Source organism: Montipora foliosa, unplaced genomic scaffold (assembly GCF_036669935.1).
Source record: "Montipora foliosa isolate CH-2021 unplaced genomic scaffold, ASM3666993v2 scaffold_74, whole genome shotgun sequence".
NCBI lineage: Eukaryota > Metazoa > Cnidaria > Anthozoa > Scleractinia > Acroporidae > Montipora > Montipora foliosa.
In genome coordinates, this window is record NW_027179822.1 from 1 (window position 1) to 19,371 (window position 19,371).

Genomic DNA, 19,371 nt, shown 5'->3' on the forward strand with positions numbered 1-19,371 from the left:
CTTAGCCAAAAGGCCGAGAAGCGATGCCCGTAAATGCTCACAGCGGACAAGGTGCTCCCAGTCTCATGGCCACGAGATATGGTGGTCCGATTACAATCCGTGCCAAGGAAGGAATGCCCAAAGCCAACCTGAAAGCGAGGCGCACACAACGATCGCCCTTGTACAGTGGGCAGCAGGACCAGCATTGCATGGCACTTGCGTTGACGGCAAGAGGACAAATGCACATTGTGCTTGCTCTGACCTCGTTTTTATTTTCCCTTATAACAAAGTTAATTTTCACGGCGAATTACTTGTCTACGACCATACCACAGGGAAAACACCGGTTCTCGTCCGATCACCGAAGTTAAGCCCTGTCGGGCGGGGTTAGTACTTGGATGGGAGACCGCCTGGGAATACCCCGTGTTGTAGGCTTCCCTTTTTCCTTCTGTACACTTGATTATCTCAAAAAATCTCAGTTTCCTTTAATGAAAGAACATTCCAAACCAGGTTTTTTGAACACAACATGCCAACGATATGTCAAAGATGAGACATACAACAAAAACAAAATAGTTCACACGAGAAAGTGGAACTTGTATTCCCAAGGGAGCGCGTGCGCGCGAGATCTTATCAATCCAACGTTTATGACATGAAACGTATCTTTTCGTGTGAGCAAAGAACAGGATACGACAAGTAAAAAATGCATGCACTGTTATGCATTAGATGGAAGTTAACCTAGCCCGGATGATATGCATACAACGAAGGCTACAACACTACAACATTGATCCTGCGAAAACGTGACTTACGTGACGTAGCGCACTTCAAAGTCTTACTGTTCCCTGCTCAACACGGACAGTACGTATTCAAAGGGCCGATAAGACACTATCCTGACCATGAAAGATTTACTTTTTATGATAACAATCCAATTAACTGATAACATAGAGAAACCACAAAGTGTTGGCCACAGAAATGTAACGCCAACTGATCTGGCGGGTCCTCAGTTACTCAATGCAAAACGGGCTCTCCAGAACGCAACATAACACAACGCAAAAGAAATCTATCGCGATGGAGCAGTACAAACACACATCCACTTACGTTTTCGAAACGATGCACGAGGATAAGAGCTCGACCCGCTGGCATTTTCTTGTCTCACTCGTCTATCGATGGAAATCGATGCGGCTGAAATAAACACGTCCTCTCGCTCTCTCTACGGCCAAGAATGAAAGAAATAAAATCACAGTTTTGCAGTGCACCAAGTACGGAACATTCACCTACAATTTCAGCAGTGGAATTCACAAATACAACTCACCTTCCTTAGTCCTTACACCGCCACCGCATCTCCTTCCCTGCCCTGCCTGAAACGTTACCAACAAACCTTCCCATTAGCCAACTTTGCCACCGGGTTTGGTGCGGGGACTAGCGCGAACGCAGGTCCCCACTACCAGAAATTATACGCTCGAGTTACCCACATTTGGGGTAATCGCAAGGGTCAACCCAATCGAAGTGCAATGAAAGAGCCTCACCTTGAGAGGACTGCCTCCCTGATCACAGTGCCTCCCGCGTCAGGTAAGTATGCCTTTTCAACCTCTCCGGAACCGCAAAACGCAACTTGTCTGCGCATACCATGTGGTAATGGGGGTCACGTGCTCCTCGTCCTGTCGTGTCGTGCTGTCCACTCGCTGCTATGCTACCTAGAAAAGAGAAGAGAATGTGAAGGTTGGTTGCTTGGTCATTTGTTCTGCTTTCACTTGATTATTTCTTCCCCAGAGGGAAGTGGGCCACGCTCGGAGGTAGTGCTATACCGAGGCAACCCGTGGCCGGGACGAGGCAAGCCTCTTTTCCACGGCCCAGTTCCAAAAATCAGTTTAATATATGAGCTGCTCGATGAGCAGCGTATCAGATATTAAGCTGATAAGAACAGATACTACTACACTTGATCTTAGCCAAAAGGCCGAGAAGCGATGCCCGTAAATGCTCACAGCGGACAAGGTGCTCCCAGTCTCATGGCCACGAGATATGGTGGTCCGATTACAATCCGTGCCAAGGAAGGAATGCCCAAAGCCAACCTGAAAGCGAGGCGCACACAACGATCGCCCTTGTACAGTGGGCAGCAGGACCAGCATTGCATGGCACTTGCGTTGACGGCAAGAGGACAAATGCACATTGTGCTTGCTCTGACCTCGTTTTTATTTTCCCTTATAACAAAGTTAATTTTCACGGCGAATTACTTGTCTACGACCATACCACAGGGAAAACACCGGTTCTCGTCCGATCACCGAAGTTAAGCCCTGTCGGGCGGGGTTAGTACTTGGATGGGAGACCGCCTGGGAATACCCCGTGTTGTAGGCTTCCCTTTTTCCTTCTGTACACTTGATTATCTCAAAAAATCTCAGTTTCCTTTAATGAAAGAACATTCCAAACCAGGTTTTTTGAACACAACATGCCAACGATATGTCAAAGATGAGACATACAACAAAAACAAAATAGTTCACACGAGAAAGTGGAACTTGTATTCCCAAGGGAGCGCGTGCGCGCGAGATCTTATCAATCCAACGTTTATGACATGAAACGTATCTTTTCGTGTGAGCAAAGAACAGGATACGACAAGTAAAAAATGCATGCACTGTTATGCATTAGATGGAAGTTAACCTAGCCCGGATGATATGCATACAACGAAGGCTACAACACTACAACATTGATCCTGCGAAAACGTGACTTACGTGACGTAGCGCACTTCAAAGTCTTACTGTTCCCTGCTCAACACGGACAGTACGTATTCAAAGGGCCGATAAGACACTATCCTGACCATGAAAGATTTACTTTTTATGATAACAATCCAATTAACTGATAACATAGAGAAACCACAAAGTGTTGGCCACAGAAATGTAACGCCAACTGATCTGGCGGGTCCTCAGTTACTCAATGCAAAACGGGCTCTCCAGAACGCAACATAACACAACGCAAAAGAAATCTATCGCGATGGAGCAGTACAAACACACATCCACTTACGTTTTCGAAACGATGCACGAGGATAAGAGCTCGACCCGCTGGCATTTTCTTGTCTCACTCGTCTATCGATGGAAATCGATGCGGCTGAAATAAACACGTCCCTCTCGCTCTCTCTACGGCCAAGAATGAAAGAAATAAAATCACAGTTTTGCAGTGCACCAAGTACGGAACATTCACCTACAATTTCAGCAGTGGAATTCACAAATACAACTCACCTTCCTTAGTCCTTACACCGCCACCGCATCTCCTTCCCTGCCCTGCCTGAAACGTTACCAACAAACCTTCCCATTAGCCAACTTTGCCACCGGGGTTTGGTGCGGGGACTAGCGCGAACGCAGGTCCCCACTACCAGAAATTATACGCTCGAGTTACCCACATTTGGGGTAATCGCAAGGGTCAACCCAATCGAAGTGCAATGAAAGAGCCTCACCTTGAGAGGACTGCCTCCCTGATCACAGTGCCTCCCGCGTCAGGTAAGTATGCCTTTTCAACCTCTCCGGAACCGCAAAACGCAACTTGTCTGCGCATACCATGTGGTAATGGGGGTCACGTGCTCCTCGTCCTGTCGTGTCGTGCTGTCCACTCGCTGCTATGCTACCTAGAAAAGAGAAGAGAATGTGAAGGTTGGTTGCTTGGTCATTTGTTCTGCTTTCACTTGATTATTTCTTCCCCAGAGGGAAGTGGGCCACGCTCGGAGGTAGTGCTATACCGAGGCAACCCGTGGCCGGGACGAGGCAAGCCTCTTTTCCACGGCCCAGTTCCAAAAATCAGTTTAATATATGAGCTGCTCGATGAGCAGCTATCAGATATTAAGCTGATAAGACAGATACTACACTTGATCTTAGCCAAAAGGCCGAGAAGCCGATGCCCGTAAATGCTCACAGCGGACAAGGTGCTCCCAGTCTCATGGCCACGAGATATGGTGGTCCGATTACAATCCGTGCCAAGGAAGGAATGCCCAAAGCCAACCTGAAAGCGAGGCGCACACAACGATCGCCCTTGTACAGTGGGCAGCAGGACCAGCATTGCATGGCACTTGCGTTGACGGCAAGAGGACAAATGCACATTGTGCTTGCTCTGACCTCGTTTTTATTTTCCCTTATAACAAAGTTAATTTTCACGGCGAATTACTTGTCTACGACCATACCACAGGGAAAACACCGGTTCTCGTCCGATCACCGAAGTTAAGCCCTGTCGGGCGGGGTTAGTACTTGGATGGGAGACCGCCTGGGAATACCCCGTGTTGTAGGCTTCCCTTTTTCCTTCTGTACACTTGATTATCTCAAAAAATCTCAGTTTCCTTTAATGAAAGAACATTCCAAACCAGGTTTTTTGAACACAACATGCCAACGATATGTCAAAGATGAGACATACAACAAAACAAAATAGTTCACACGAGAAAGTGGAACTTGTATTCCCAAGGGAGCGCGTGCGCGCGAGATCTTATCAATCCAACGTTTATGACATGAAACGTATCTTTTCGTGTGAGCAAAGAACAGGATACGACAAGTAAAAAATGCATGCACTGTTATGCATTAGATGGAAGTTAACCTAGCCCGGATGATATGCATACAACGAAGGCTACAACACTACAACATTGATCCTGCGAAAACGTGACTTACGTGACGTAGCGCACTTCAAAGTCTTACTGTTCCCTGCTCAACACGGACAGTACGTATTCAAAGGGCCGATAAGACACTATCCTGACCATGAAAGATTTACTTTTTATGATAACAATCCAATTAACTGATAACATAGAGAAACCACAAAGTGTTGGCCACAGAAATGTAACGCCAACTGATCTGGCGGGTCCTCAGTTACTCAATGCAAAACGGGCTCTCCAGAACGCAACATAACACAACGCAAAAGAAATCTATCGCGATGGAGCAGTACAAACACACATCCACTTACGTTTTCGAAACGATGCACGAGGATAAGAGCTCGACCCGCTGGCATTTTCTTGTCTCACTCGTCTATCGATGGAAATCGATGCGGCTGAAATAAACACGTCCTCTCGCTCTCTCTACGGCCAAGAATGAAAGAAATAAAATCACAGTTTTGCAGTGCACCAAGTACGGAACATTCACCTACAATTTCAGCAGTGGAATTCACAAATACAACTCACCTTCCTTAGTCCTTACACCGCCACCGCATCTCCTTCCCTGCCCTGCCTGAAACGTTACCAACAAACCTTCCCATTAGCCAACTTTGCCACCGGGTTTGGTGCGGGGACTAGCGCGAACGCAGGTCCCCACTACCAGAAATTATACGCTCGAGTTACCCACATTTGGGGTAATCGCAAGGGTCAACCCAATCGAAGTGCAATGAAAGAGCCTCACCTTGAGAGGACTGCCTCCCTGATCACAGTGCCTCCCGCGTCAGGTAAGTATGCCTTTTCAACCTCTCCGGAACCGCAAAACGCAACTTGTCTGCGCATACCATGTGGTAATGGGGGTCACGTGCTCCTCGTCCTGTCGTGTCGTGCTGTCCACTCGCTGCTATGCTACCTAGAAAAGAGAAGAGAATGTGAAGGTTGGTTGCTTGGTCATTTGTTCTGCTTTCACTTGATTATTTCTTCCCCAGAGGGAAGTGGGCCACGCTCGGAGGTAGTGCTATACCGAGGCAACCCGTGGCCGGGACGAGGCAAGCCTCTTTTCCACGGCCCAGTTCCAAAAATCAGTTTAATATATGAGCTGCTCGATGAGCAGCGTGAATGGCAGACCAAAGGTCACCAGTCGACAGACTCATCCAACGCCTGAGGCATTGGTCACCAGTATTAGGCGACAGAGGCGAAATAAAACTAAGCAAATCAGGTGGTACAGAGGGTGAATTAAGCAGGTGGCCCGAAGCGAAAAACGAGCTTGTTGGAAACATAGAGGCGATGACTCCATCCGCCCCCCACTGGCGGGCAAAATAACGTCGACGTCTCCGGGTTGAAAAACGCTTGAAGAGCAAGGGGAGGTGGAACTTGACACGGGCCTTTGCTCCCTCAATGACGGCGAGGGCCCCAGGTTGACAGAACGAAAGCGGTAGTCATTGCGGGCCAGCCAGATGTGAAACTTACAGGCACACAACAGGTAACTGAAGACTTTGGGCACTGCGTGAAGCTCAGTGGAATTGAAACCAAAAAGTAAATGGCGACGCTCAAGCACAGGACACATAGGCGAGAAATGAAAAAGGAGGGACTGTAGCCAACCAACAACACTTTGAGCAAGGGGACACACAAAGAGCAAATGCGACAGTGACTCGACGACAGGACCACAAAAACAAGCGGAGGAGACAGATAAACCAAAAGAGAGAAGACGCTCAGCAGTGTAAATCACACCATGAGCTACCTTCCAGGAGAAATCAACAACAAAGCGGTCAAAATCAAAGAAGTGGAACTGGCGCCACGTATCATACCAGTAAAGGTCCCCAAAGGAGGGAAAGAACTTAACTACACAGTGCGGTGTGACAGAGGAACAGGATAAAAGAAACTGGTAACCGACTTTGGCAGAGAAAAAAAGCCACGGAGGCGACAACGTGAGGGTCAGAGGATGCGAAAACCAAAGTTCCCCGGGAGGGGGAAAAAGAGCCACCAAGCGACTCCCAGGCCAAAAGCAAAGAGGAGTAAAATGGCGGTAACAGGGACCTGTCGAAGGCAGCGGGACGGGAGAAAACATCAAGAGAGGAGGCAGCAAAACACGATTGAAACCAGTACGACACAAAGGAGGACCAGCTTGACGAGGACAAAGTAGACCGTTTGACCCACTGACCCAGAAGCGACCAAACCTTGAGCTTAATGTCCACCACCGAGAAACCTCCCAGCGATGTGGGCTGAACGACCACAGCACGTGCAACGAGCTCCCGCTTGGTTTTCCAGAAGAATGAGAAAACAAGGGAGTTAAGTTCTTTAAGTACCCAGGGGGGCATGTGGACCAGGGATGCCACATACCAAACCCTGGCGAGGGCCAGGCAATTGATGACCAAAGCCTTGCCATGAAAAGACAAGGAGCGCTGACGCCAGGAGGAGAGGACGCGTTCCACAGCCTCTATCCGAGGCCGCCAATTAGTTCATCAATGTCATGCGGGCCAATGAAGACTCCGAGGATTTTAAGCTTAGAAGATGTCCAGTCGAGAGGGACAGGGGGGTCAGTTCGGCCAGCCCAAGACCCCAGCCACAAGCCGCGAGACTTTGTCAGGTTGAGCTTGGATCCAGAACCAAGCTCATACCTTGTGTAGGTGTCAAAAACAGCCCTAATGGAGGCATCGGAGGACAAGATGAGCGATGTGTCATCCGCGTACTGGGAAATTGGAGAGAGCGGTGAGGGCAGTCCAGGCAGCAAAGGTCCAGTAATGGCGGGATTTGCTCGAATATTGGCGGCCAAGACCTCAGCGACCATAACATACAGCAAAGGTGCGAGGGGGCAGCCTTGACGCACCCCCCGTGTGAGACTGAAAAAGTTTGAGACATGACCGTTAACAATGACAGCACTCTGAACAGCATTATAGAAAAGGCGGATCCAGCGCAGAAAGGAGGTTTGGAAACCCATTCTGCAGAGGGTGGCATGCAGAAAGGACCAATCAACGCGATCAAACGCTTTTTCTTGGTCGAGCGAGAGGATGGCACAAGGAGACCCGGATTGCGTGGCGTAATGGACCATGTCTCGGAGATAAGCGACGTTCTCACCAATATAACGACCGGGGACACCACAGGTTTGATCCTCAGCCACCACGGCATGAATAACCTTCAGGAGACGCCCAGCGATGACGCGGGCAGCGAGCTTGTAGTCCACACTAAGGAGGGAAATTGGCCGCCAGTTACGAGGGTTCAGCCGGTCACCCGTCTTAAAGATGAGAGAAATGATGCCTCGACGCTGAGAGAGGCTGAGAGTGCCAGCCTCATAACATGAGTTCAGGACGAGCACGAGGTCCTGTCCGAGCACCGGCCAGAATTTGACATAAAACTCCATAGGGAGGCCATCCAAGCCCGGGGTCTTGCCTCGAGCCATCCCACATAAAGCAGTATAACACTCCTCCGACTGGAGAGGACCATCACACTGTTGAGCCTGGTCGGCGGACAAGGTGGAGGTGAGGGCGTCGAGCAGGGAAAGAGCCACGTCCCCGTCAGTAGGCTCGGCACTAAACAAGTTAGAATAAAAGGAAGCAAAAGCCTGGCATAGGTCCTTTGAACTCGAGACCACTGTGCCATCATCGCATCGAAGTGCTGAAATAAGTCGGTCGGCGGCACGCTTCTTTTCCAGACGGAAGAAAAAGGCCGAGGAGGTTTCACCTTCCTCAACCCATTGGCCCGAGCACGGACTTGGGCTCCCCGAGCTGCCTCGAGGTCTAGGGCAGCAAGGGCAGACAGGGTAGAATGGTACGGCTCAACACAGGAGGTGAAACCGGCATCAACACGGTTCTTAAGATGCCCAGCTAGTCGGCCAAGGAGGTCTCGACACTGCGATGTTTTCTTTCGAGCGCTCAGCGCAATATTTAATTGTGAGGCCTTTGATTTGGCTCTTGCCCTTATCCCACCACTTAGCTAGTGACGGGAAGGACAGCATGGACTGCCTCCAAACGGACCAAAAATTAGTGATATGCTGGATATAGTCCTCATCATTGAGGACAGAAATGTTGAGCTTCCAGAAACTGTCCCAGGAGCAGCAATGTCTGGGACACTACAAGAAAGCACCACACCACAGTGATCCGAAAACGGACAAGGAATAATATCGCAAGTCAAGACTGATGGTAACAGGAGTACGGGGCACCAATGAGATCAATACGGGAGGCCATAAGGCCGTCTGAGCGAGTCCAAGAGAAGGCAGAATCGGAAGGATGCAGGTGCCTCCAAATGTCCAGACAACAGCAGGAGTCAAAAAGACGTTTTAAGGTAGCAGTACTTTCGCGGGAAGTGTCAGAGACATTGGAGCCCCGACGATCGAGGGCGCGGTCGAACACAGTGTTAAAGTCCCCGGCAAGGAAGGTCGGATAGGTGGGATCAACCCAAGACGAGACGTCGTCCAGGAAGTCGTCACGGGCTGGGTTGCGATTGGGGGCGTAGAGACAGCAGATACGAAACGGGTGCCCAGAATGGGTAAAGTGGCAAAAAACAACACGCCCAGCGGTGTCACACCAAGAGCTCGTAAGGGTGACCGTGGGGCGGAATAAAATGATGCAACCACAAGAGTGTGCAGAGCCAACAGAAGCAACTGCATTAAAACCAGATGAACGAAACCAGACTGACATTCACTGTCTGAAGAGCAGTGGGCCCTCTTGTAGGCAGACAATGTCAGGGACCTGAGGAAAGGAACGTAACCAGTGCAGAACACCAGCGCGCTTGGACGAGTCCCTGAGACCATTGGTGTTTAAGGAGAGGATAGAGAGAGCCATAACTGAGAAGAAAGAGAGAGACAGCACAACTAGGAGCGACGGCTCCGAACCGGGGCAGGGGGAGCCAAGGAGGGAAGGCCAGAATGAACAGCCCTCCCAGACTCCCTGCCCTTTCCAGACTTCGAGCGGCCGGGGACCGCAGAACCAGGAAGAGGTTTCTTCGCTTTCTTCTTAGACTTGACCTGATCATCAGAGGAAGCCTCAACATCCGAAAGTCCACGCTTAGTGACTGGTGAATCAGTCAGCTCGACCTCGTTAACCATTACGGGAGACAGAGATAGAACCTGTGGGGTATTTACAGGGGTTACATTGATGCCCGTTAAAGGGTCATCGTCACTAAATATACTTTGACTGTATTCAGTCTCATTAACTAGTTCATTATCATTCGTATCCATTTCTTTTCCATTATTACTATTATCCATTTCCATTTCTTTTCCATTAACTACAGCATTATTTGTCATTTCTTTTCCAGTAACTACATTATTACTATTATCCATTTCCATTTCTTTTCCATTAACTATAGTAGTATTGTCCATTACACCAACTACGTTACTACTAGTGTTAACATTGTATTACTCTGTGGCGCAGCCAAACCATCAGACGCAGCGGCGGGGGAGGCAGCCACCTGCACGCGCGTCGAGGACCCACCATTACCGTTTTAGGGAGGGCCGCACCCTCCTTAACATTTACTGGTGGCAGGAGAGGCCATGGGTGGAGTACCAGGGGGGATAACTCATTGTCCCTGAGGTCGGTGTGGGAACCCCAACTTGAAATACCAGGTTGCGTGGGGGCAGGAGGACGAAGGGTTACCCCCTCGTCCCCAGAGTCCTCATGGTCAGAGCTTGCAGGAGAAGTGGGAAGGTCCTCAGGACCAGAACTGACATCCAGGAGGGGAGGCAGCGACTCCGGGGGAGTGGCACCAACAACAAGTGAAGCGGACGGATGGGCGGGGGTCGCAGGCGAAGATGGTGGGTTCCCCCAGGCATTGGGGGGGTTGGGCAATCCCTGGCCATGTGACCAGGCTCCCGACACCTGCGGCACTTCCCGCGCAAGTCACAGTTTTTGGTGAGGTGTTCCCCACGACAGATATCACATTCGGCCGGCTGACCCACATACCACACCTTACATTTATATCCAGCAATGTCCAGATTACGAGGGATCCGGCCAGAACGAACCATTTTGATGATACGGGCTCCAGTGCAGATTGCAGGGTCACCCGGGTAATGCTGGTGCCTTATCGTCTCCACCTTCCCGTACGAGGAAAAGTAGGGCCGGAGGCGATCATCACTCTCCTCAAAGGGATAGTGATACAACATAACATTTTGAGCTCGAGGCCCAGCATACATGACTTTGCACTTAGCACCAGCTAAAGTGACAAAATCATAACCTTCAACAATATTTTTACATTTTGGGTCAGCGAAAGTAATCTGAACCAGTTTTACGGGAACAAACTGAATACTGTCAATCACAAAGGGGGTGAACTTTCCCTTGATGGCTGTAACAAGTTCCGCCCTGGGAACAGAGGTTGGAACATCGGAAAGGTCGAGGACTACTGTCCTCTTAAAGGCCGCAAGAGGCATGATGAAAAGGGAAAAAGAGAAAAAACAGTCCCCCCGGAAAGCAAAGCTCCCAGGAAGGGAACAGAAAGACTGGCTACCCTGGGTTATGGCAGGACGCCAAGCATAAGTCCCCAGGAGGGTCACCAGTAAAACTCAGGAATCAAAAATCTTACCACAAATCCCAAAAACGCTTGTCCCCACACTCCAATTCCAATACGGAACTTACGCGTACCACAAGGAAAGGCACGAACCTGGCAGATAATAAAAACCCGCGTCAGGTAAGTATGCCTTTTCAACCTCTCCGGAACCGCAAAAACGCAACTTGTCTGCGCATACCATGTGGTAATGGGGGTCACGTGCTCCTCGTCCTGTCGTGTCGTGCTGTCCACTCGCTGCTATGCTACCTAGAAAAGAGAAGAGAAATGTGAAGGTTGGTTGCTTGGTCATTTGTTCTGCTTTCACTTGATTATTTCTTCCCCAGAGGGAAGTGGGCCACGCTCGGAGGTAGTGCTATACCGAGGCAACCCGTGGCCGGGACGAGGCAAGCCTCTTTTCCACGGCCCAGTTCCAAAAATCAGTTTAATATATGAGCTGCTCGATGAGCAGCGTATCAGATATTAAGCTGATAAGAACAGATACTACACTTGATCTTAGCCAAAAGGCCGAGAAGCCGATGCCCGTAAATGCTCACAGCGGACAAGGTGCTCCCAGTCTCATGGCCACGAGATATGGTGGTCCGATTACAATCCGTGCCAAGGAAGGAATGCCCAAAGCCAACCTGAAAGCGAGGCGCACACAACGATCGCCCTTGTACAGTGGGCAGCAGGACCAGCATTGCATGGCACTTGCGTTGACGGCAAGAGGACAAATGCACATTGTGCTTGCTCTGACCTCGTTTTTATTTTCCCTTATAACAAAGTTAATTTTCACGGCGAATTACTTGTCTACGACCATACCACAGGGAAAACACCGGTTCTCGTCCGATCACCGAAGTTAAGCCCTGTCGGGCGGGGTTAGTACTTGGATGGGAGACCGCCTGGGAATACCCCGTGTTGTAGGCTTCCCTTTTTCCTTCTGTACACTTGATTATCTCAAAAAATCTCAGTTTCCTTTAATGAAAGAACATTCCAAACCAGGTTTTTTGAACACAACATGCCAACGATATGTCAAAGATGAGACATACAACAAAAACAAATAGTTCACACGAGAAAGTGGAACTTGTATTCCCAAGGGAGCGCGTGCGCGCGAGATCTTATCAATCCAACGTTTATGACATGAAACGTATCTTTTCGTGTGAGCAAAGAACAGGATACGACAAGTAAAAATGCATGCACTGTTATGCATTAGATGGAAGTTAACCTAGCCCGGATGATATGCATACAACGAAGGCTACAACACTACAACATTGATCCTGCGAAAACGTGACTTACGTGACGTAGCGCACTTCAAAGTCTTACTGTTCCCTGCTCAACACGGACAGTACGTATTCAAAGGGCCGATAAGACACTATCCTGACCATGAAAGATTTACTTTTTATGATAACAATCCAATTAACTGATAACATAGAGAAACCACAAAGTGTTGGCCACAGAAATGTAACGCCAACTGATCTGGCGGGTCCTCAGTTACTCAATGCAAAACGGGCTCTCCAGAACGCAACATAACACAACGCAAAAGAAATCTATCGCGATGGAGCAGTACAAACACACATCCACTTACGTTTTCGAAACGATGCACGAGGATAAGAGCTCGACCCGCTGGCATTTTCTTGTCTCACTCGTCTATCGATGGAAATCGATGCGGCTGAAATAAACACGTCCTCTCGCTCTCTCTACGGCCAAGAATGAAAGAAATAAAATCACAGTTTTGCAGTGCACCAAGTACGGAACATTCACCTACAATTTCAGCAGTGGAATTCACAAATACAACTCACCTTCCTTAGTCCTTACACCGCCACCGCATCTCCTTCCCTGCCCTGCCTGAAACGTTACCAACAAACCTTCCCATTAGCCAACTTTGCCACCGGGGTTTGGTGCGGGGACTAGCGCGAACGCAGGTCCCCACTACCAGAAATTATACGCTCGAGTTACCCACATTTGGGGTAATCGCAAGGGTCAACCCAATCGAAGTGCAATGAAAGAGCCTCACCTTGAGAGGACTGCCTCCCTGATCACAGTGCCTCCCGCGTCAGGTAAGTATGCCTTTTCAACCTCTCCGGAACCGCAAAACGCAACTTGTCTGCGCATACCATGTGGTAATGGGGGTCACGTGCTCCTCGTCCTGTCGTGTCGTGCTGTCCACTCGCTGCTATGCTACCTAGAAAAGAGAAGAGAATGTGAAGGTTGGTTGCTTGGTCATTTGTTCTGCTTTCACTTGATTATTTCTTCCCCAGAGGGAAGTGGGCCACGCTCGGAGGTAGTGCTATACCGAGGCAACCCGTGGCCGGGACGAGGCAAGCCTCTTTTCCACGGCCCAGTTCCAAAAATCAGTTTAATATATGAGCTGCTCGATGAGCAGCGTGAATGGCAGACCAAAGGTCACCAGTCGACAGACTCATCCAACGCCTGAGGCATTGGTCACCAGTATTAGGCGACAGAGGCGAAATAAAACTAAGCAAATCAGGTGGTACAGAGGGTGAATTAAGCAGGTGGCCCGAAGCGAAAAACGAGCTTGTTGGAAACATAGAGGCGATGACTCCATCCGCCCCCCACTGGCGGGCAAAATAACGTCGACGTCTCCGGGTTGAAAAACGCTTGAAGAGCAAGGGGAGGTGGAACTTGACACGGGCCTTTGCTCCCTCAATGACGGCGAGGGCCCCAGGTTGACAGAACGAAAGCGGTAGTCATTGCGGGCCAGCCAGATGTGAAACTTACAGGCACACAACAGGTAACTGAAGACTTTGGGCACTGCGTGAAGCTCAGTGGAATTGAAACCAAAAAGTAAATGGCGACGCTCAAGCACAGGACACATAGGCGAGAAATGAAAAAGGAGGGACTGTAGCCAACCAACAACACTTTGAGCAAGGGGACACACAAAGAGCAAATGCGACAGTGACTCGACGACAGGACCACAAAAACAAGCGGAGGAGACAGATAAACCAAAAGAGAGAAGACGCTCAGCAGTGTAAATCACACCATGAGCTACCTTCCAGGAGAAATCAACAACAAAGCGGTCAAAATCAAAGAAGTGGAACTGGCGCCACGTATCATACCAGTAAAGGTCCCCAAAGGAGGGAAAGAACTTAACTACACAGTGCGGTGTGACAGAGGAACAGGATAAAAGAAACTGGTAACCGACTTTGGCAGAGAAAAAAAGCCACGGAGGCGACAACGTGAGGGTCAGAGGATGCGAAAACCAAAGTTCCCCGGGAGGGGGAAAAAGAGCCACCAAGCGACTCCCAGGCCAAAAGCAAAGAGGAGTAAAATGGCGGTAACAGGGACCTGTCGAAGGCAGCGGGACGGGAGAAAACATCAAGAGAGGAGGCAGCAAAACACGATTGAAACCAGTACGACACAAAGGAGGACCAGCTTGACGAGGACAAAGTAGACCGTTTGACCCACTGACCCAGAAGCGACCAAACCTTGAGCTTAATGTCCACCACCGAGAAACCTCCCAGCGATGTGGGCTGAACGACCACAGCACGTGCAACGAGCTCCCGCTTGGTTTTCCAGAAGAATGAGAAAACAAGGGAGTTAAGTTCTTTAAGTACCCAGGGGGGCATGTGGACCAGGGATGCCACATACCAAACCCTGGCGAGGGCCAGGCAATTGATGACCAAAGCCTTGCCATGAAAAGACAAGGAGCGCTGACGCCAGGAGGAGAGGACGCGTTCCACAGCCTCTATCCGAGGCCGCCAATTAGTTCATCAATGTCATGCGGGCCAATGAAGACTCCGAGGATTTTAAGCTTAGAAGATGTCCAGTCGAGAGGGACAGGGGGGTCAGTTCGGCCAGCCCAAGACCCCAGCCACAAGCCGCGAGACTTTGTCAGGTTGAGCTTGGATCCAGAACCAAGCTCATACCTTGTGTAGGTGTCAAAAACAGCCCTAATGGAGGCATCGGAGGACAAGATGAGCGATGTGTCATCCGCGTACTGGGAAATTGGAGAGAGCGGTGAGGGCAGTCCAGGCAGCAAAGGTCCAGTAATGGCGGGATTTGCTCGAATATTGGCGGCCAAGACCTCAGCGACCATAACATACAGCAAAGGTGCGAGGGGGCAGCCTTGACGCACCCCCCGTGTGAGACTGAAAAAGTTTGAGACATGACCGTTAACAATGACAGCACTCTGAACAGCATTATAGAAAAGGCGGATCCAGCGCAGAAAGGAGGTTTGGAAACCCATTCTGCAGAGGGTGGCATGCAGAAAGGACCAATCAACGCGATCAAACGCTTTTTCTTGGTCGAGCGAGAGGATGGCACAAGGAGACCCGGATTGCGTGGCGTAATGGACCATGTCTCGGAGATAAGCGACGTTCTCACCAATATAACGACCGGGGACACCACAGGTTTGATCCTCAGCCACCACGGCATGAATAACCTTCAGGAGACGCCCAGCGATGACGCGGGCAGCGAGCTTGTAGTCCACACTAAGGAGGGAAATTGGCCGCCAGTTACGAGGGTTCAGCCGGTCACCCGTCTTAAAGATGAGAGAAATGATGCCTCGACGCTGAGAGAGGCTGAGAGTGCCAGCCTCATAACATGAGTTCAGGACGAGCACGAGGTCCTGTCCGAGCACCGGCCAGAATTTGACATAAAACTCCATAGGGAGGCCATCCAAGCCCGGGGTCTTGCCTCGAGCCATCCCACATAAAGCAGTATAACACTCCTCCGACTGGAGAGGACCATCACACTGTTGAGCCTGGTCGGCGGACAAGGTGGAGGTGAGGGCGTCGAGCAGGGAAAGAGCCACGTCCCCGTCAGTAGGCTCGGCACTAAACAAGTTAGAATAAAAGGAAGCAAAAGCCTGGCATAGGTCCTTTGAACTCGAGACCACTGTGCCATCATCGCATCGAAGTGCTGAAATAAGTCGGTCGGCGGCACGCTTCTTTTCCAGACGGAAGAAAAAGGCCGAGGAGGTTTCACCTTCCTCAACCCATTGGCCCGAGCACGGACTTGGGCTCCCCGAGCTGCCTCGAGGTCTAGGGCAGCAAGGGCAGACAGGGTAGAATGGTACGGCTCAACACAGGAGGTGAAACCGGCATCAACACGGTTCTTAAGATGCCCAGCTAGTCGGCCAAGGAGGTCTCGACACTGCGATGTTTTCTTTCGAGCGCTCAGCGCAATATTTAATTGTGAGGCCTTTGATTTGGCTCTTGCCCTTATCCCACCACTTAGCTAGTGACGGGAAGGACAGCATGGACTGCCTCCAAACGGACCAAAAATTAGTGATATGCTGGATATAGTCCTCATCATTGAGGACAGAAATGTTGAGCTTCCAGAAACTGTCCCAGGAGCAGCAATGTCTGGGACACTACAAGAAAGCACCACACCACAGTGATCCGAAAACGGACAAGGAATAATATCGCAAGTCAAGACTGATGGTAACAGGAGTACGGGGCACCAATGAGATCAATACGGGAGGCCATAAGGCCGTCTGAGCGAGTCCAAGAGAAGGCAGAATCGGAAGGATGCAGGTGCCTCCAAATGTCCAGACAACAGCAGGAGTCAAAAAGACGTTTTAAGGTAGCAGTACTTTCGCGGGAAGTGTCAGAGACATTGGAGCCCCGACGATCGAGGGCGCGGTCGAACACAGTGTTAAAGTCCCCGGCAAGGAAGGTCGGATAGGTGGGATCAACCCAAGACGAGACGTCGTCCAGGAAGTCGTCACGGGCTGGGTTGCGATTGGGGGCGTAGAGACAGCAGATACGAAACGGGTGCCCAGAATGGGTAAAGTGGCAAAAAACAACACGCCCAGCGGTGTCACACCAAGAGCTCGTAAGGGTGACCGTGGGGCGGAATAAAATGATGCAACCACAAGAGTGTGCAGAGCCAACAGAAGCAACTGCATTAAAACCAGATGAACGAAACCAGACTGACATTCACTGTCTGAAGAGCAGTGGGCCCTCTTGTAGGCAGACAATGTCAGGGACCTGAGGAAAGGAACGTAACCAGTGCAGAACACCAGCGCGCTTGGACGAGTCCCTGAGACCATTGGTGTTTAAGGAGAGGATAGAGAGAGCCATAACTGAGAAGAAAGAGAGAGACAGCACAACTAGGAGCGACGGCTCCGAACCGGGGCAGGGGGAGCCAAGGAGGGAAGGCCAGAATGAACAGCCCTCCCAGACTCCCTGCCCTTTCCAGACTTCGAGCGGCCGGGGACCGCAGAACCAGGAAGAGGTTTCTTCGCTTTCTTCTTAGACTTGACCTGATCATCAGAGGAAGCCTCAACATCCGAAAGTCCACGCTTAGTGACTGGTGAATCAGTCAGCTCGACCTCGTTAACCATTACGGGAGACAGAGATAGAACCTGTGGGGTATTTACAGGGGTTACATTGATGCCCGTTAAAGGGTCATCGTCACTAAATATACTTTGACTGTATTCAGTCTCATTAACTAGTTCATTATCATTCGTATCCATTTCTTTTCCATTATTACTATTATCCATTTCCATTTCTTTTCCATTAACTACAGCATTATTTGTCATTTCTTTTCCAGTAACTACATTATTACTATTATCCATTTCCATTTCTTTTCCATTAACTATAGTAGTATTGTCCATTACACCAACTACGTTACTACTAGTGTTAACATTGTATTACTCTGTGGCGCAGCCAAACCATCAGACGCAGCGGCGGGGGAGGCAGCCACCTGCACGCGCGTCGAGGACCCACCATTACCGTTTTAGGGAGGGCCGCACCCTCCTTAACATTTACTGGTGGCAGGAGAGGCCATGGGTGGAGTACCAGGGGGGATAACTCATTGTCCCTGAGGTCGGTGTGGGAACCCCAACTTGAAATACCAGGTTGCGTGGGGGCAGGAGGACGAAGGGTTACCCCCTCGTCCCCAGAGTCCTCATGGTCAGAGCTTGCAGGAGAAGTGGGAAGGTCCTCAGGACCAGAACTGACATCCAGGAGGGGAGGCAGCGACTCCGGGGGAGTGGCACCAACAACAAGTGAAGCGGACGGATGGGCGGGGGTCGCAGGCGAAGATGGTGGGTTCCCCCAGGCATTGGGGGGGTTGGGCAATCCCTGGCCATGTGACCAGGCTCCCGACACCTGCGGCACTTCCCGCGCAAGTCACAGTTTTTGGTGAGGTGTTCCCCACGACAGATATCACATTCGGCCGGCTGACCCACATACCACACCTTACATTTATATCCAGCAATGTCCAGATTACGAGGGATCCGGCCAGAACGAACCATTTTGATGATACGGGCTCCAGTGCAGATTGCAGGGTCACCCGGGTAATGCTGGTGCCTTATCGTCTCCACCTTCCCGTACGAGGAAAAGTAGGGCCGGAGGCGATCATCACTCTCCTCAAAGGGATAGTGATACAACATAACATTTTGAGCTCGAGGCCCAGCATACATGACTTTGCACTTAGCACCAGCTAAAGTGACAAAATCATAACCTTCAACAATATTTTTACATTTTGGGTCAGCGAAAGTAATCTGAACCAGTTTTACGGGAACAAACTGAATACTGTCAATCACAAAGGGGGTGAACTTTCCCTTGATGGCTGTAACAAGTTCCGCCCTGGGAACAGAGGTTGGAACATCGGAAAGGTCGAGGACTACTGTCCTCTTAAAGGCCGCAAGAGGCATGATGAAAAGGGAAAAAGAGAAAAAACAGTCCCCCCGGAAAGCAAAGCTCCCAGGAAGGGAACAGAAAGACTGGCTACCCTGGGTTATGGCAGGACGCCAAGCATAAGTCCCCAGGAGGGTCACCAGTAAAACTCAGGAATCAAAAATCTTACCACAAATCCCAAAAACGCTTGTCCCCACACTCCAATTCCAATACGGAACTTACGCGTACCACAAGGAAAGGCACGAACCTGGCAGATAATAAAAACCCGCGTCAGGTAAGTATGCCTTTTCAACCTCTCCGGAACCGCAAAAACGCAACTTGTCTGCGCATACCATGTGGTAATGGGGGTCACGTGCTCCTCGTCCTGTCGTGTCGTGCTGTCCACTCGCTGCTATGCTACCTAGAAAAGAGAAGAGAAATGTGAAGGTTGGTTGCTTGGTCATTTGTTCTGCTTTCACTTGATTATTTCTTCCCCAGAGGGAAGTGGGCCACGCTCGGAGGTAGTGCTATACCGAGGCAACCCGTGGCCGGGACGAGGCAAGCCTCTTTTCCACGGCCCAGTTCCAAAAATCAGTTTAATATATGAGCTGCTCGATGAGCAGCGTATCAGATATTAAGCTGATAAGAACAGATACTACACTTGATCTTAGCCAAAAGGCCGAGAAGCCGATGCCCGTAAATGCTCACAGCGGACAAGGTGCTCCCAGTCTC

At 50.2% G+C, this 19,371-nt stretch overlaps 14 non-coding genes across 14 annotated transcripts; 4 read left to right on the forward strand and 10 right to left on the reverse strand.

Annotated features, from left to right (window-relative positions):
• The first annotated feature begins 292 nt into the window (after positions 1 to 292).
• Positions 293 to 411, forward strand: LOC137990220 (5S ribosomal RNA). The gene has a single exon (XR_011121226.1). It is a non-coding gene; the product is annotated as a 5S ribosomal RNA (ribosomal RNA).
• Positions 412 to 1,386: 975 nt separating this feature from the next.
• On the reverse strand, positions 1,387 to 1,550 carry LOC137990229 (U1 spliceosomal RNA). The gene has a single exon (XR_011121234.1). It is a non-coding gene; the product is annotated as a U1 spliceosomal RNA (small nuclear RNA).
• A 194-nt stretch (positions 1,551 to 1,744) lies between these two features.
• LOC137990252 (U2 spliceosomal RNA) lies at positions 1,745 to 1,939 on the reverse strand. Its single transcript, XR_011121256.1, has one exon. It is a non-coding gene; the product is annotated as a U2 spliceosomal RNA (small nuclear RNA).
• Positions 1,940 to 2,206: 267 nt separating this feature from the next.
• On the forward strand, positions 2,207 to 2,325 carry LOC137990232 (5S ribosomal RNA). The gene has a single exon (XR_011121237.1). It is a non-coding gene; the product is annotated as a 5S ribosomal RNA (ribosomal RNA).
• A 977-nt stretch (positions 2,326 to 3,302) lies between these two features.
• Positions 3,303 to 3,466, reverse strand: LOC137990230 (U1 spliceosomal RNA). The gene has a single exon (XR_011121235.1). It is a non-coding gene; the product is annotated as a U1 spliceosomal RNA (small nuclear RNA).
• Positions 3,467 to 3,660: 194 nt separating this feature from the next.
• On the reverse strand, positions 3,661 to 3,850 carry LOC137990253 (U2 spliceosomal RNA). The gene has a single exon (XR_011121257.1). It is a non-coding gene; the product is annotated as a U2 spliceosomal RNA (small nuclear RNA).
• A 268-nt stretch (positions 3,851 to 4,118) lies between these two features.
• Positions 4,119 to 4,237, forward strand: LOC137990244 (5S ribosomal RNA). The gene has a single exon (XR_011121248.1). It is a non-coding gene; the product is annotated as a 5S ribosomal RNA (ribosomal RNA).
• A 974-nt stretch (positions 4,238 to 5,211) lies between these two features.
• On the reverse strand, positions 5,212 to 5,375 carry LOC137990231 (U1 spliceosomal RNA). Its single transcript, XR_011121236.1, has one exon. It is a non-coding gene; the product is annotated as a U1 spliceosomal RNA (small nuclear RNA).
• A 194-nt stretch (positions 5,376 to 5,569) lies between these two features.
• On the reverse strand, positions 5,570 to 5,760 carry LOC137990260 (U2 spliceosomal RNA). Its single transcript, XR_011121262.1, has one exon. It is a non-coding gene; the product is annotated as a U2 spliceosomal RNA (small nuclear RNA).
• A 5,638-nt stretch (positions 5,761 to 11,398) lies between these two features.
• LOC137990243 (U2 spliceosomal RNA) lies at positions 11,399 to 11,590 on the reverse strand. Its single transcript, XR_011121247.1, has one exon. It is a non-coding gene; the product is annotated as a U2 spliceosomal RNA (small nuclear RNA).
• Positions 11,591 to 11,858: 268 nt separating this feature from the next.
• LOC137990256 (5S ribosomal RNA) lies at positions 11,859 to 11,977 on the forward strand. The gene has a single exon (XR_011121259.1). It is a non-coding gene; the product is annotated as a 5S ribosomal RNA (ribosomal RNA).
• A 974-nt stretch (positions 11,978 to 12,951) lies between these two features.
• Positions 12,952 to 13,115, reverse strand: LOC137990233 (U1 spliceosomal RNA). The gene has a single exon (XR_011121238.1). It is a non-coding gene; the product is annotated as a U1 spliceosomal RNA (small nuclear RNA).
• Positions 13,116 to 13,309: 194 nt separating this feature from the next.
• Positions 13,310 to 13,500, reverse strand: LOC137990261 (U2 spliceosomal RNA). The gene has a single exon (XR_011121263.1). It is a non-coding gene; the product is annotated as a U2 spliceosomal RNA (small nuclear RNA).
• Positions 13,501 to 19,138: 5,638 nt separating this feature from the next.
• Positions 19,139 to 19,330, reverse strand: LOC137990245 (U2 spliceosomal RNA). Its single transcript, XR_011121249.1, has one exon. It is a non-coding gene; the product is annotated as a U2 spliceosomal RNA (small nuclear RNA).
• Positions 19,331 to 19,371: the final 41 nt, after the last annotated feature.